The following is a 12943-nucleotide window of genomic DNA, read 5'->3' as shown; positions in this document are numbered from 1 at the left end:
TTCCTCAAAAGACTTCACAAAGAGCTCCCCTATGACCTAGCAATCCCACTTTTGGGCATTGACCTAAATGTTTACAAACAAGACCACACTAAAGCTACCAGCACAACTATGTTTATTCCAGCATTATTTATCATAGCTGAGATATGGAACCAACCCAGATGCCCCTAAGTAGATGAATGGATCAAGAAAATATGGTATATATACACAATGGAATTCTATGCCTCCATCAGAAAGAATGACATTTCTCCATTTGTTAGGAAATGGAAAAGCTTGGAAAAAATTATATTAAGTGAAGTAAGCCAAGCCCAAAGCAACATAGGTCCCATGATTTCCTTATTTGCAATATCTAGTATATGTAGGAGTCAAGCAGAAAAGGTCAGATAATGTGATGTTATGAAAATGAAACCTTAGATATGTATTTTAATGTTTTTTTCTTTCATGCATTTGTTTCTAACGCATTTATAAAATTATTTCTTCCTTGCTTTGTATGTCCCTCCCCCACAGTATAACCCCTGCCTTCACTATATTTGATGTCGGTATTATTTGTGGAGGGGAAGGGGAAAAATAAGTTGTTTAAATAAGGACACAGGTGGACCTTTGCAGCAATGAGAAGTACAAGTTGTCATGTCGAAAACAAACTTTACAACTTCAGTGCGGGGATTGGGGGGGGATTGGTTGGAGTGGCTGGGGGAGGCCAGGAAGGGATGTGAAGGGTAAACAAAGGAGGAGGCTGCAATGCTTGACATCTTGCCAATCTAATTTTAACCCCTCTGTACATTATGGTCACAAAAATTAAAATTAAAAAAAATAAATTAATCAATTATTGGTGGCTTACACATGTTGTATTAACTACATAGGAGGATAAAGTCAGAAAATAACATTTAAAGGTAAGCCCAAACAGGAAATTCCATTGGCCATTTTTCTGTGTGTGCTAGTCATGGGGGTTGAATTTGTTCTACTTTACTCTAGGCTGGAGTTTTATCAATCTCATTAGTGGAATCACTACCAGCTAATTGGAGATAAAGAGTATCATGGAATTTCCTATGCAGGCTGGCTTCAAACTTTGATCCTCAGATTTCAGCTCCTTGAATTATTCTGTAATTTCCATTAGACTGCTATGTCCAATGATCCCCCCAAAAGAAGAAAGAAAACAGCTGGAGCTTGACGTGTGGCTCCAATGGCAGAAATGAGACAATGATTTCGGGGATATTACCAACACCTTTAGATCAATCTCCAGGAACAGTATACACAAGAATAAAATAAATAAATGAAAAGAAAGGTGGAAGAAGAAAAGAGAGAGCCAATTTCAGAGGTTAAAATGAGCAAAACTGAAATAGTTTACACTTGTTTTTGTAGTTACTCAAGGGTCTCACATCTGAGGATCAGTGTTCAAGGCCAGCCAAGGCAGGGGAGTCCATGGACTCAACTCTAATTAGGCAAATATGGTTTGAAAACAAAGCCCCGAATTGAGCTGTGGCTCACATATTAGAGGTCTAGCATTAAAAATATAGTGGGACTGAACTGGGAAGCTGACTCAGTGGTCAAGTGCTTGCCTTGCATGCATGATGCCCTGGGTTCAATTCCTCAGCAACACATAAGCAGAAAAATCCAGAAGTGGCACTGTAGCACAAATGGTAGGGCTCTAGCCTCAAGCTGAAGAGCTGAAGGACAGTGCCCAGGACCAGAGTTCAGGCCCCGTGATGGGCAAAATAAAATAGGGATACAGGTGTACCCATTGCAACAATGAGATGTACAAGATGTTATGTTTAAAAACAAATTTACAACATTGGCTCAGGAGGGTGGTTGTCAGGGCGATGAGGGTGTGGTGGGAAGATGGCTAGGGATGGGAAGGGGAAACAAAAGGGGAGGCAACAATGCTTGATAAGAAATGTACTCATTACCTTGCTCATGTAATTGTAAACCCTCTGTATGGCATTTTCACAATATAAAGAAAAATAAATAAACGAAAAAATAGATGAGAAAAAAAATTACTGGGACAATACATAGGCTCTGATTTATAGCCCCAAGCCCAGCATACATGTGGAAATAAAAAAGATAGAAATTAAAAAATGTGTTGGAAAATCCAACCAAATTTTCAAAATGAGCATGAGTTTTTGTTTCATGTGTGTAATCCTAGATACAAAGATAGATAAAATCTGAGGGTTATGGTGTCTCATCATCAAATCACCAGCAAAACAAACAAACAAGAAAACAGAAGTGAAGCTGTGATTGGAGTTGTAAAGCACCAGTCTTGAGTGAGAAAGCTATGAAACAATGCCCTGGCACAGAGATCCAGCTTCAGGATCACAAAAATAGTCATAAGAAGAGAACCTGGTGCTGGTGACTCACGCCTGTAATTCTAAAACCTCAGGAGGCAGAAATATGGGAATCGAGTATAAAGGCCAATCCAAGCAGGATAGTCCAGAAGACAGTTGTTTGTGGGCCATCCTGGGGCTAGTACTGTACTACTCCCAGGTTTTTGGAAGTTAATTGGAGGTAAGGATCTTAGACTTTCCTGCTCAACATGGCTTTGAACCATGAAGGTCAGACCACAGCCTCCTGAAACAGTCCAGGAATTGCATGAGTTCCTGCTCCAGGAGCAGCACACCCAAAACAATGAAATTAATAAATGTAAAGAAGGGTAGAAGAAGAAAAGAACCAATAACCGAGGCTTCAATGAGCCAATCAGCCAATCATTGATGGCTCATAATAACTCTAATTCTAGTTACAAAGGAAGCTAAAATCTGAGGATAATATTTAAAGGCCAGGCCAAGTAGGAAAGTTCATAAGACCTGTGTGTGTGTGTGTGTGTACGTATGTGTGTGTATGTCTGTGTGTGAGACCTGTTGCTTGAACTTGTACTGTTTTGCTTAAGGCTCTACTAATCTCAGCTTTTTAGTGGTTATAATTGGAGATATCATGGACTTTCCTACCCATGCTGGTACAAAATTTGATCCTCAGATTGCATCCTCATGAATCAGGTCTGGCTCTACATGATAATCATTTCTAATTAACCATCAAAACAGAAAAAAAAACAGGAATTGAGCTGTAGTTCTCCTGGCAAAACTGGGAAAATGTTTCCGGGACAGCACCCAGACCCTGAGTTCAAGCCACACGACAAACACGGAAGAAATAAAAGGAGAACAGAAGTACAAAAGGAAGAGTCCGTGAGAGTAGTTGAAATGAATCAAACATTTGTTGTTCACACATGTTATACGAGGTAGTCAGGAGGATGAAATCTAAGGATCACGGTTCATGACCAGCCCAGGCAGGAAAGTCCATGAGACTCATATATCTAATTTGCACCAAAAATAAGTTACAAGCTGTGCTTTGGTTCATTCGGTTGAGTGGTAGTCTTAAACAGAAAGCTTGGAACAGCACCTAAGCCCTAAGTTGAAATCCTAGACACACATTTCAAAACAAAAACAAAAACCGAAACCAAAATGCAGAAGCTAAAAATGATGGGTAAAGAGAAACATAAAGTTTCAAAATGATCATGGGTTTTGGTTGATGTTTATTCCTAGTTATTCACTGTCAAAAAGACACTTACAAAAAAGAAAGAAAAAAGACCACAAATTATAAAATATGGGAGAAAGCGAAAATTATAATTTCAAAATGAGCCATGGGTTTTTAGTTTATGTGTGTATTCCTAGCTATTAAGAATGTTGAAATTGAGCATCATAGCTCAAAGCCAGCCTGGGCAGGACAGTGACTGAAATTTTTATCTCTAAGTACCCAGTAAAAGCTGGAAATGAAGGTGTGATAATAGTTGTAAAGTACTGAAATTCCATGAAAAACCTGGGAAACAATTCCCAATTCAGCCCTAAGTCGACCAAAAACAAAACTGAAAGAAGAGAAGAAATTACCATTTGGGATTTAAGCCTGGGACTGGTGGTTCTTGCTTATTATTTTAGCTATTCAGGAGGCTGAAGTCTGAAGATACCAGTTAAAAGCCAGTCCAAACAGGAATGTCTATGGGGCTTTTTATCTGTGTGTGCCAACCTTGTGCTTGAATTCATGTAGGAGCACTACCACTCCCAACATCTTGGTATTTAGTTGATGAAAATAGTCTCATGGACTTTCCTGCCAAGGATGGCTTCAACTACAATCCTCAGATTTCAGCCTCCTATGTCTTGCTTGGCTTTACATGAGACTCTTATGTCCAATTAACCACCAAAAGGAAGAAAAATAAAACCTGGTGATTGAACTGTGGCTCCAATGGCAGAAATGAGAAAATATTTTCTGGGACAGCATCCAGACCTTCATATACAGCAACACACACACACACAAAGTATAAAATAAATAAATGTAGAGAAGGTAGGATAAGAAAAAGACAATTTCAGAGATTAAAATGAACTAAGCATAGGTGGCACACACCTCTGATGGTAGCCACTTGGGAGATTAAAATCTGAGGATCACATTTGAAAGCCAGCCCTGGTAGAATTCATGGACTCAAATCTAAGTAGCTACTTAAAAGAAAAAAAAAGTACTAGCCACAAGTTATGTGGTGGCTCGTGTCTTAGTGTTCTAATCTTGAATAAAAACTTCTGGGCCTGCACTTGATTTTTAGACCCAGGACCAGCATACACAAGGAAATAAAAATACAAATAAATAGGTATAAGAATGGCGGGGAATGTGGCTTAGTAACAGAGTGCTTGCTTACCATGTTTGAATCCCTGGGTTTGTTTCCTCAGTACCTCATAAATAAAAAAGACTGAAAGTGGCACTGTGGCCCAAGTAGTAGAGTTCTCACCTTGAGTAACAGAAGTTCAGGGACAGTGCTCAAGCCCTGAATTCAAGCCTCAGGATTATGAAAAAGAATAAAAATGTTGTGAGAAAATCCAGTTAAAGTTTCAAAATTTTGGTCAATATGTGTAATCCTAGTGAGTCAGAAGGCTGAAATCTGAAGGTTGTTGTTCATAGCCAGCCTGGACAGGGAAGTGCTTAAGTCTGCAACTAACCAGCAAAAAACACCAGAAATAAAACTGTGGTTGTAGTTGTAAAGCAACAGCCTTGAATGAAAAGCCAATTGAAACCATGCCCTGGCTCAGAGATCCAGCCTCAGCATCACAATAAGAAAATTAAATGGTTGGAAGTAGAGAACCCAGGACTCTTGGTTCATGCCTGTAATTCTAGAAATGCAGGAGGCTGAAATATAAGTCTTATGTAAAGGCACACCCAATCAAGAAATTCCAGGAGACTGTTTTGTGTGTGGTGGCCACACTGGGGATAGGTTTTTGTTGATTGATTGGAGATAAGAATTTCATGGATTTTCCTGTCCAGGCTGCTTTCAAACCATGATGGCCAAATTTCAGCTTCCTGACTCAGGCCAATACTTGCATGAGTTCGAGCTCCAGGCCCAACACAAACAAAAAGAATGAAATAAATGAAAAGAAGGTGGGAAGAATACAAGAAAGATCAAGTAACAGAAGTTTCATTGGGGACTCATATTTGTAATTCTAGCTACTTAGGCTAAAATTTGAGGATACTGTTTAAAGCTCAGCTCAAGTATAGGTGTTCATAAGACGTGTGTGTGTGTGTGTGTGTGTGTGTGTGTGTGTGTTTGGCAGTCCTGGTGCTTGAACTTGCACTATTTTGCTCAATAATCTACAACTCCCAGATTTTAGTGGTTCATTGGAGAAAAGAGTGTCATGGACTCTCCTCAATTTTCAGCCTCCTGAATCTGACTTAGCTATACATGATTATTTTCTCTCCAATTAACCTCCCCACAAAAACCAAATGTTATGGTTGGTCCCGTGTATGCCCTGAGACAACATCTGAACTTCAATTTCCTGTCCAAGGAAAAGTAAAAAAGAAAAAAAAAAGAAAAAAGGTGGAAGCAAGCACATATTAATGTTTTAAAATGACCCAAATGTTGATGGTTATATGTGTAATTCTTTTTACACAAGAGGCTGACAACTGACAATTGCAGAGTTAAGTCAGTCTAGAAAGGAACATGCTTGAGATTCTTATCCCCAGCTACACAGCACAAAGCCTTGAGCTGTGGCTGAGGTGGCAAAGCACCAATCTTCAGTGTAAAAGCTAAGATATAGGCCCCAATGACAGATGTCAAGCCACAGGAACCATAAAATTTTCAAAGGAGAGAGGATGAAGGTAGGCTGAATCTGAGAATCATTGTTCAAAGCTACCCCATGCAAGAAAGTCCATGAGGCTTTCTCTGTGTATGCATCTGTGTGCTATGTTTGGCTTAAATTTATGCTGTTTTTTTCAAGGATAGAGCTTTACCACTCTGACTTTTTCAGTGATTAATTAGAGCTAAGTGTCTCATGGTATTTCCTGCTTTGGTTGGCTTTGAACCGTGATCCTCAGATTTCAGACAACTGATTCATGCTGGGCTTTGCATAAGACTCATCTCCTATTAACTACCAAGAGTTAAAAAAAACCTGGAGTTGAGCTGTGGCCCAAGATGCAAACTGGGCAGTCACATTCTAGTACAGCACCCAGGGTTTTAGTTCAAGCACAAAGACAAAACAAATATTGCCATGAGCTATAATTTGGCTTATGTGCAAAGCCACTACTCTTGAAGAAAATGCTCTGGCATTGCATCCGCGCCCTGATATATAGCCCCAGGACCAAAACATATACAAAAGTAAAAAAAAAAAAAAAAAAAAAAAAAACAAGGAAAATTTTAACAAGATAAAGTGGAAAAAAACATATTAATATTTTTAAATGAACAATGGGTTTGTGGTTCATGTGTGTAATCAGAGCACCTCAGGAAGCTGAAATCTGAGGATCACGGTTTGAAGCCAGACTACCCAGAAAAGTACATTAGAAACTTATGTCAAATAAACAAAAAAAAAGCTAGAAGTGAAGCTGTGGTTGAATTTGTAAAACATCGTCCTTGAGTCAAAAAGCTAAGGAACAGAAGGGCACTGCTGGCTCTACACTGTAATCTCAGGAGGCTGAGATATGAAGACCATGGTGCAAATCCAGCTTTGTCAGGAAAGTTCATGAGACTCTTGTACTCCAATTAACCACCAGATAACCTGAAGTGGCTCTGTAGGTCAACTGGTAGAGCATTTGCCTTCAGTTGAAGAGCATAAAGAAAGCACCCATGCCAAGTGTTCAACCCCTACCCCCCTTCAAAATAACTAAGGAACAGCAATGTGGCCCAAAGATCAGGTCTACTGGACAAAATAAAATGTACTGAGGTTAAAGGCAAGAAAGAGCTGGTTAAAAATATTAAAATAAGCTGGACACCAGTGGCTCATGCTTGCAATCCTAGCTACTCAGGAGGCTGAGATCTGAGGATCACAATTCCAAGCCAGCCCAGTCAGCAAATTCTGTGAAACTCTTATCTTTAAAAAAGCACCAGAAAACTGGAAGTGGTTCTATGGCTCAAGTGATAGACTGTTTGCCTTGAGCTGAAGAGCACAGAGACAGCAACTAACACAGAATTTAAGCCCCACGAATGACCAAAAAAAAAAAAAAATTAAAATGTCTGCGGTTGATTGCTCATGCCTTTAAATCCTAACTACCCAGGAGGCTGAAATCTAAGGGTTGTAGTTCAAATCCAACCCAAGCAAGAAAGTCCATGAGACTTGTTAATGTAATTACAATACTAGGGCTTGAACTTGCCCTGTTTTACACAAGGCTAGATACCGTTCTACTACCCGCAGCTTTTTGGTGATTAATTGGAGATAAGAATCTCAGACTTTGCTGCTCAGACTGGCTTCAAATCAAGATCAGATTTCAGCCTCCTTAGTTGTGCTGGGCTTTGCATGAGACTTTTCAAAAGAATGAAGCTGGAAGTTTATCTGTGGCTCAATTGGCAGAACTGAGAAAAATCTCTGAGACAGTGGCCAGTCCTTACATGCAGAAAAAAACATAAAATTTTTCTTTTTTTTTAATTTTTAATTTTTTATTGTGAACATACTGTACAGAGTGGTTACAATTACATGGGCAAGATAATGAGTACATTTCTTATCAAGCATTGTAGTCTCCTCCTTTGTTTCCCCTTCCTATCCCTTCCCATCCTCCCCCACTCCCCCACCTAATCCTCCCTGCTACCCCCCCTTCCCCGAACCAAAGTTGTAAATTTCATTTTTCGATATAACGACTTGTATATCTCATTGTTGCAATGGGTCCACCTATATCCCTATTTAAACGATTTGTTTTTCCTCTTCCCCTCCACAAATTATACCGACATCAAATACAGTGAAAGCAGGAGTTATACTGTGGGGGAGGGACATACAAAGCAACAAAGAAATAATCGTATAAATGTGTTAGAAACAATCGCATGAAAAAAACATTTGAATACATATCTTCGTGTTCATTTCCCTAACATTTTCAAAAGTAAATAATAGTAGTTGTATAATATAGAAAAAAATCAAAAACCATGTTTAATATGATACAAAGGAAAACTGTTTCTTTTTAAATGTAGCAAATGAGAACATAGTATAAAGTTTCAAAATGACATACTGAGAGTAAGGGAAAAAGGAAAAATTTAAAAATTCATGTAAATATTAAATACAAGCTGACATGACCAAAATATAATGTGATCAGAAACTTATCTCTCAGTTATCTATCACTTGCAATTACTTACAAATAATTTTCCCTCCAGTTTCAGCAGCAACCATGGAAATTTAGACATGACCTCTCTATGCAGCCTATACTGTGTAAGGGTCTTCCTGTTTTAGCCTCTTGAATTAGATCTGCAGGCATTGCCCTCATTTTAATATATGAGGTTTCCTTTAAAATTTAAAATTAATATTAAAATAATGGATTGTCTGTAAAGCATGATTAAACTAAACATCAGAGATGCACCAGAGATCCTCTGAAGGATACAATCAAAATATTAGAAAAGCACCTACCACTCAAGGTAGGTAACAGAAAGAAGATTTAGCATTTTTTGGATGTGCTGGGGATGAACACAGGGCCTCATGCTTGCTAGGCACGTATAAAATTCAGTGACATTAATTATATACACACCATTACCTCTATTTGTGAACTATCTTGTTGATACTGATGGAATCCACACAATCATTGAGTAATAATCACCCCAATGACCTGCCCCAGAAATTTTAATCTTCCATTTTCTCTTATAAAATGGTTTAGTCAATGTTTCACATAAATAGTAGATTATTTTTTGTGTCCATCCGTGACAGATATATATTAATTGCAGCATTTTTGTGGATGTCATAATCCATTAATGCTTACCTAAAATTTTGTAAACCTGTATATATGATAGACAATCCAGGTAATTCCAGCTTCTGACTATTGTGAACTTTGCTGTTATTATTGGCATATGAGCTAATAGTTTTTTCTTTTCAATTCTTTCGGTTACACAATGAGCAATGGAATTGCTGGGTAATGTGGTAATGCTATGTTATGTTAGAAGAATGTGTCATATTGTACCATAATTGCTATATCACTTTTCATCAGCACAGAAATGTACAAAAGGTCAATAAAATGTATTTCAAATGTATTTCAAACCTTCCACAGATGTGCCCTTAAAAATCATTTTTTTTTTTTTACTTTTTACTTGCTTTTATTTAGGCCATGCAGGCCTGGAGCTATGTAGCATTGCCCAGAGCTGAAGTGAGAACAATTCCAAATGCCACTGACCTAGCCTCCAAAAACATTTAATCTAGTAGCCATTTTCTCTAGAGATAAATTTAGTGATTATATGCAATTTTACTCTTCTAAAATAAGGTTTTGAATTTTAAAATGACTTATATAAATGTAACACCGCTGTGTACCTTCTTTTTATTAAGAAGAAAAATTATATTTATAAGAAATATAAAAGGACAAAAAAGCTTCTCAGCAGAAAATACATTACAATCACAGTCTAATTCTGACCCAAGCACATAAAATTCAATACAAAAAATAATACAATAAGAGCTCATCTAAAGTAAAATGAAGAGTAAGGCCAGGCGCAGAGGTCAAGTGGTAGAGCACTAGGTTGCCCAGCACCAGCCTCTGAATCAAAACCGCAGAATTGCCAAGGGATAAAATAAAGTATTGAAAGTTAAGGAAACATGCAGATAAAATATGATGGACAACAAAGAGGGACACACCTGTAATCACAAAACTTGGGAGACTAAGCAGTAGAATTATGAAATTAAGGTCAGACTTGGCTACATAATGAGACTGCATCTTAAATAACATAGAATAAAATAAATCAAACAAAAATTTTAATGACTAGTGTGTAGTTTAGGTGTAATTAAAGTAGTTTTGTATGCACAAAAATTACATGCTTTGATAACTACAACTTTCAGTTTACACTGCAGTACAAGGTGCTCAGTGGCTGGAATCCCTCCTGAGGAAATCTATGGCAGTTGATGCACTTCTATTCTTGGCTGGACTGAGGGTTTCTAGGCAAACAGTGTTTTGATCTCAATTCGTGGTTCCCACTTACAACTCTTTTTTTTAGTACACCACTTACAAATCTCTCCCATCTCAATAACAGGGCCTTCTGGCTTTCAAGTTAAGTTATCTTTGATATCTCTTAGGGTTCTCCTCCCCTTTGTCTGGAACTGCTCTGTTCCTGGGCCCACATTCAGCAGCTTATTCTGAGAAGAGTTGTAACTAAATGCTAGCCATCTCTATCCATTGCCATCTCCACCTCAAATTAGTCTTTGGTATCAGTATGAGTCTGGTCAGAGGATAGAGCCAGCCTGGGCTGGCTTTGAACCATGATCCTCAGACCTCAGCCTCTTGAATAGTTAGGATCACAGGAGTGAGCTACTGGCACCAGGCCACCATTTCTTTCTTCCAGGAAAATTTAGGGGGGTGGAATAGCATAACAGCACATACATTTGATAGCAATTGCCCCAGGGTGAACCAGAATCTCAGATAAAACCACTGACTTTGATATTGCCTTCGGTATCCAACAGGATATTGTTGGAATTAAGTTCTCAGTGTGATTCTGTTCTGGTGTGGGTAGTGAACAGCACTTACAATTTGTGTGAAAAGCCTCTTGGTTTCATCCTCTTATAGGTGGCAGGATTTTGAGATCCCCCCAGAAGGTATCCCCTAGTGGCCAGTTCCATTGATGAGATACATATACTCTTCCTTCTCCATCACCTGGTATAATCTGATGGTGTGTTTGTGCCATACCTTCTTAAAAATGTCCACTTCATTCTTTAACTGATGACTGGAGGACTCTCGCTGTAATGCCATGGTTGCAGGACCTCCTCCCGCCCCCCCCCCCCCCGCCCCGCAAGAAAACCACCGAGAGTCAGACTCTACAGCTGTTTTATTTAATCGGGCTGCAGCTTGGGCATCGTCCTACACTCTGACACAGGGGAGCCTAGGAGGAGAGCCCTGAGCTAAGGATTTGCAGGTCTTATAAAGGCACACAATCAACCAAGTGTTTGGATTACCATCACATATTGCTTTGCTAGACAGAAACAAGCAACAAGTGGTCACTGTCTGAAACTTTAGCCTTTCAAACCCCTCCCCCCCCACGCTTGATTTATGGTCCTGAGCCACAATCTTGTGGCTCTGGCCCAAAACTAAACTTCAACAGCTCTTGATCTTGAACGAGTATACCAATAACAATCAGTCCATTTATCTTTTCTTGAGGCATATGCGGAGTGGTTGGGTAGGATGCTTGGAGACCTCCCATGTTTCCTGATGGTCATCCAGGGCAAAGGGGTCAGCTGGTCTGGCATGGGAGCAGTGGATCCAAGCAGCAATGCTGTCCACCTTAAGGGCAGTGGGTGTAGCCAGTAGCACCATGTAAGGTCCCTTCAATTGTGTTTCCTGAGATCGCAAATTGTGCCTTCGAACAAACACCCAGTCCCCTGGTTTAAACAAATGTGGGATAGGAATAGAAGCAGAATCATATAATGCTCTAAGTTGGGGCCACATACTCTTATGCACCAGCTGTAAATAGTCAAGCTTACACAGAAATTCAGTATCATCCAAATCAGCAAGCAATTAAGGACAAGCCGATAGGGTGAATTTCTTATTCTAAACAAGGCAAAAGGAAGGAGCAATACCCAGTCTACACAAGTCTCCAAGGCCAATTTAGTTAAGGTCTCTTATAGAGTCTGATTCATACCTCCCCTGAACTCTGGGGTCTATAAGCACAGTACAATTTCCAATCTGTCCCCAATGCCGGAGCTATTCGCTGACTTAATTTTGAGACAAAGGCTGGTCCATTGTCTGGCCCATTGGGTGATGGGAAGCCATACCTGGATAGAATTTCTTCTTAGCCACGACATTTGTGTTCTCATGCTTTGTTGGGTAGGCTTCAACCCATACTGAAAAGATTTCTACAAAAACTAGCAAATTTTTATATCCAAATTTTCCACTTTTAATTTCTGTGAAGTCTATTTCCCAATACACACCTGGCCTATCTCCATGGAGGCGAGCTCCTTTTGTAACTGGCTGATTGGAGGCATTGGTGAGCTGACAGGCTTTACAATTTTTAACAATGTCCTCAAGAGTTGATTCCCTTGCCTAATTTTTACTTCTGAGTGTCAGAGCAAGTCCTGCATTCTACAGGTTCCCATGTGAGAGACCCGATGGATTCTCTTAAGAATCCCCTTGCCCAATCTTTGTGGCAAGGTAAGTTTCCCCTCACCAGTTTTCCACCAGTCTTTGTTTCCTTCTCTGCCAGGAGGTTTATAGGCCTTGGGAATTTTCTTTATCCACTCCAAGTCTTCTTGGGAGTACTGAGGCTCAGGAGGCAAACTCATGGCCATGGGTCTACTAGAGTCAGTACTTATGCTCTGGGCTGGAGGGCCACCTCCTTAGCTGCCTGATCAGCCAAGTTATTTCCTTTGGTTATTGAATCAGTTCCCTTTTGATAGCCAGGGTAGTACATAATGGCAATATTTGCTGTTTCCCATAAGGCCTGGATGAGGCTTAAAATTTCTTATTTGTTTTTAATAGTCTTTCCCTCAGCTGTCAACAGCCCCCTCTCATGGCTCCATGGACATGCACGGTGGCAAAAGCATACTGACTGTCT

The sequence above is a fragment of the Dipodomys spectabilis genome, unplaced genomic scaffold (genome assembly GCF_019054845.1).
Source record: "Dipodomys spectabilis isolate Male_0828 unplaced genomic scaffold, ASM1905484v1 ptg000275l, whole genome shotgun sequence".
Lineage (NCBI taxonomy): Eukaryota > Metazoa > Chordata > Mammalia > Rodentia > Heteromyidae > Dipodomys > Dipodomys spectabilis.
Note: the sequence above shows the minus strand (reverse complement) of the source record.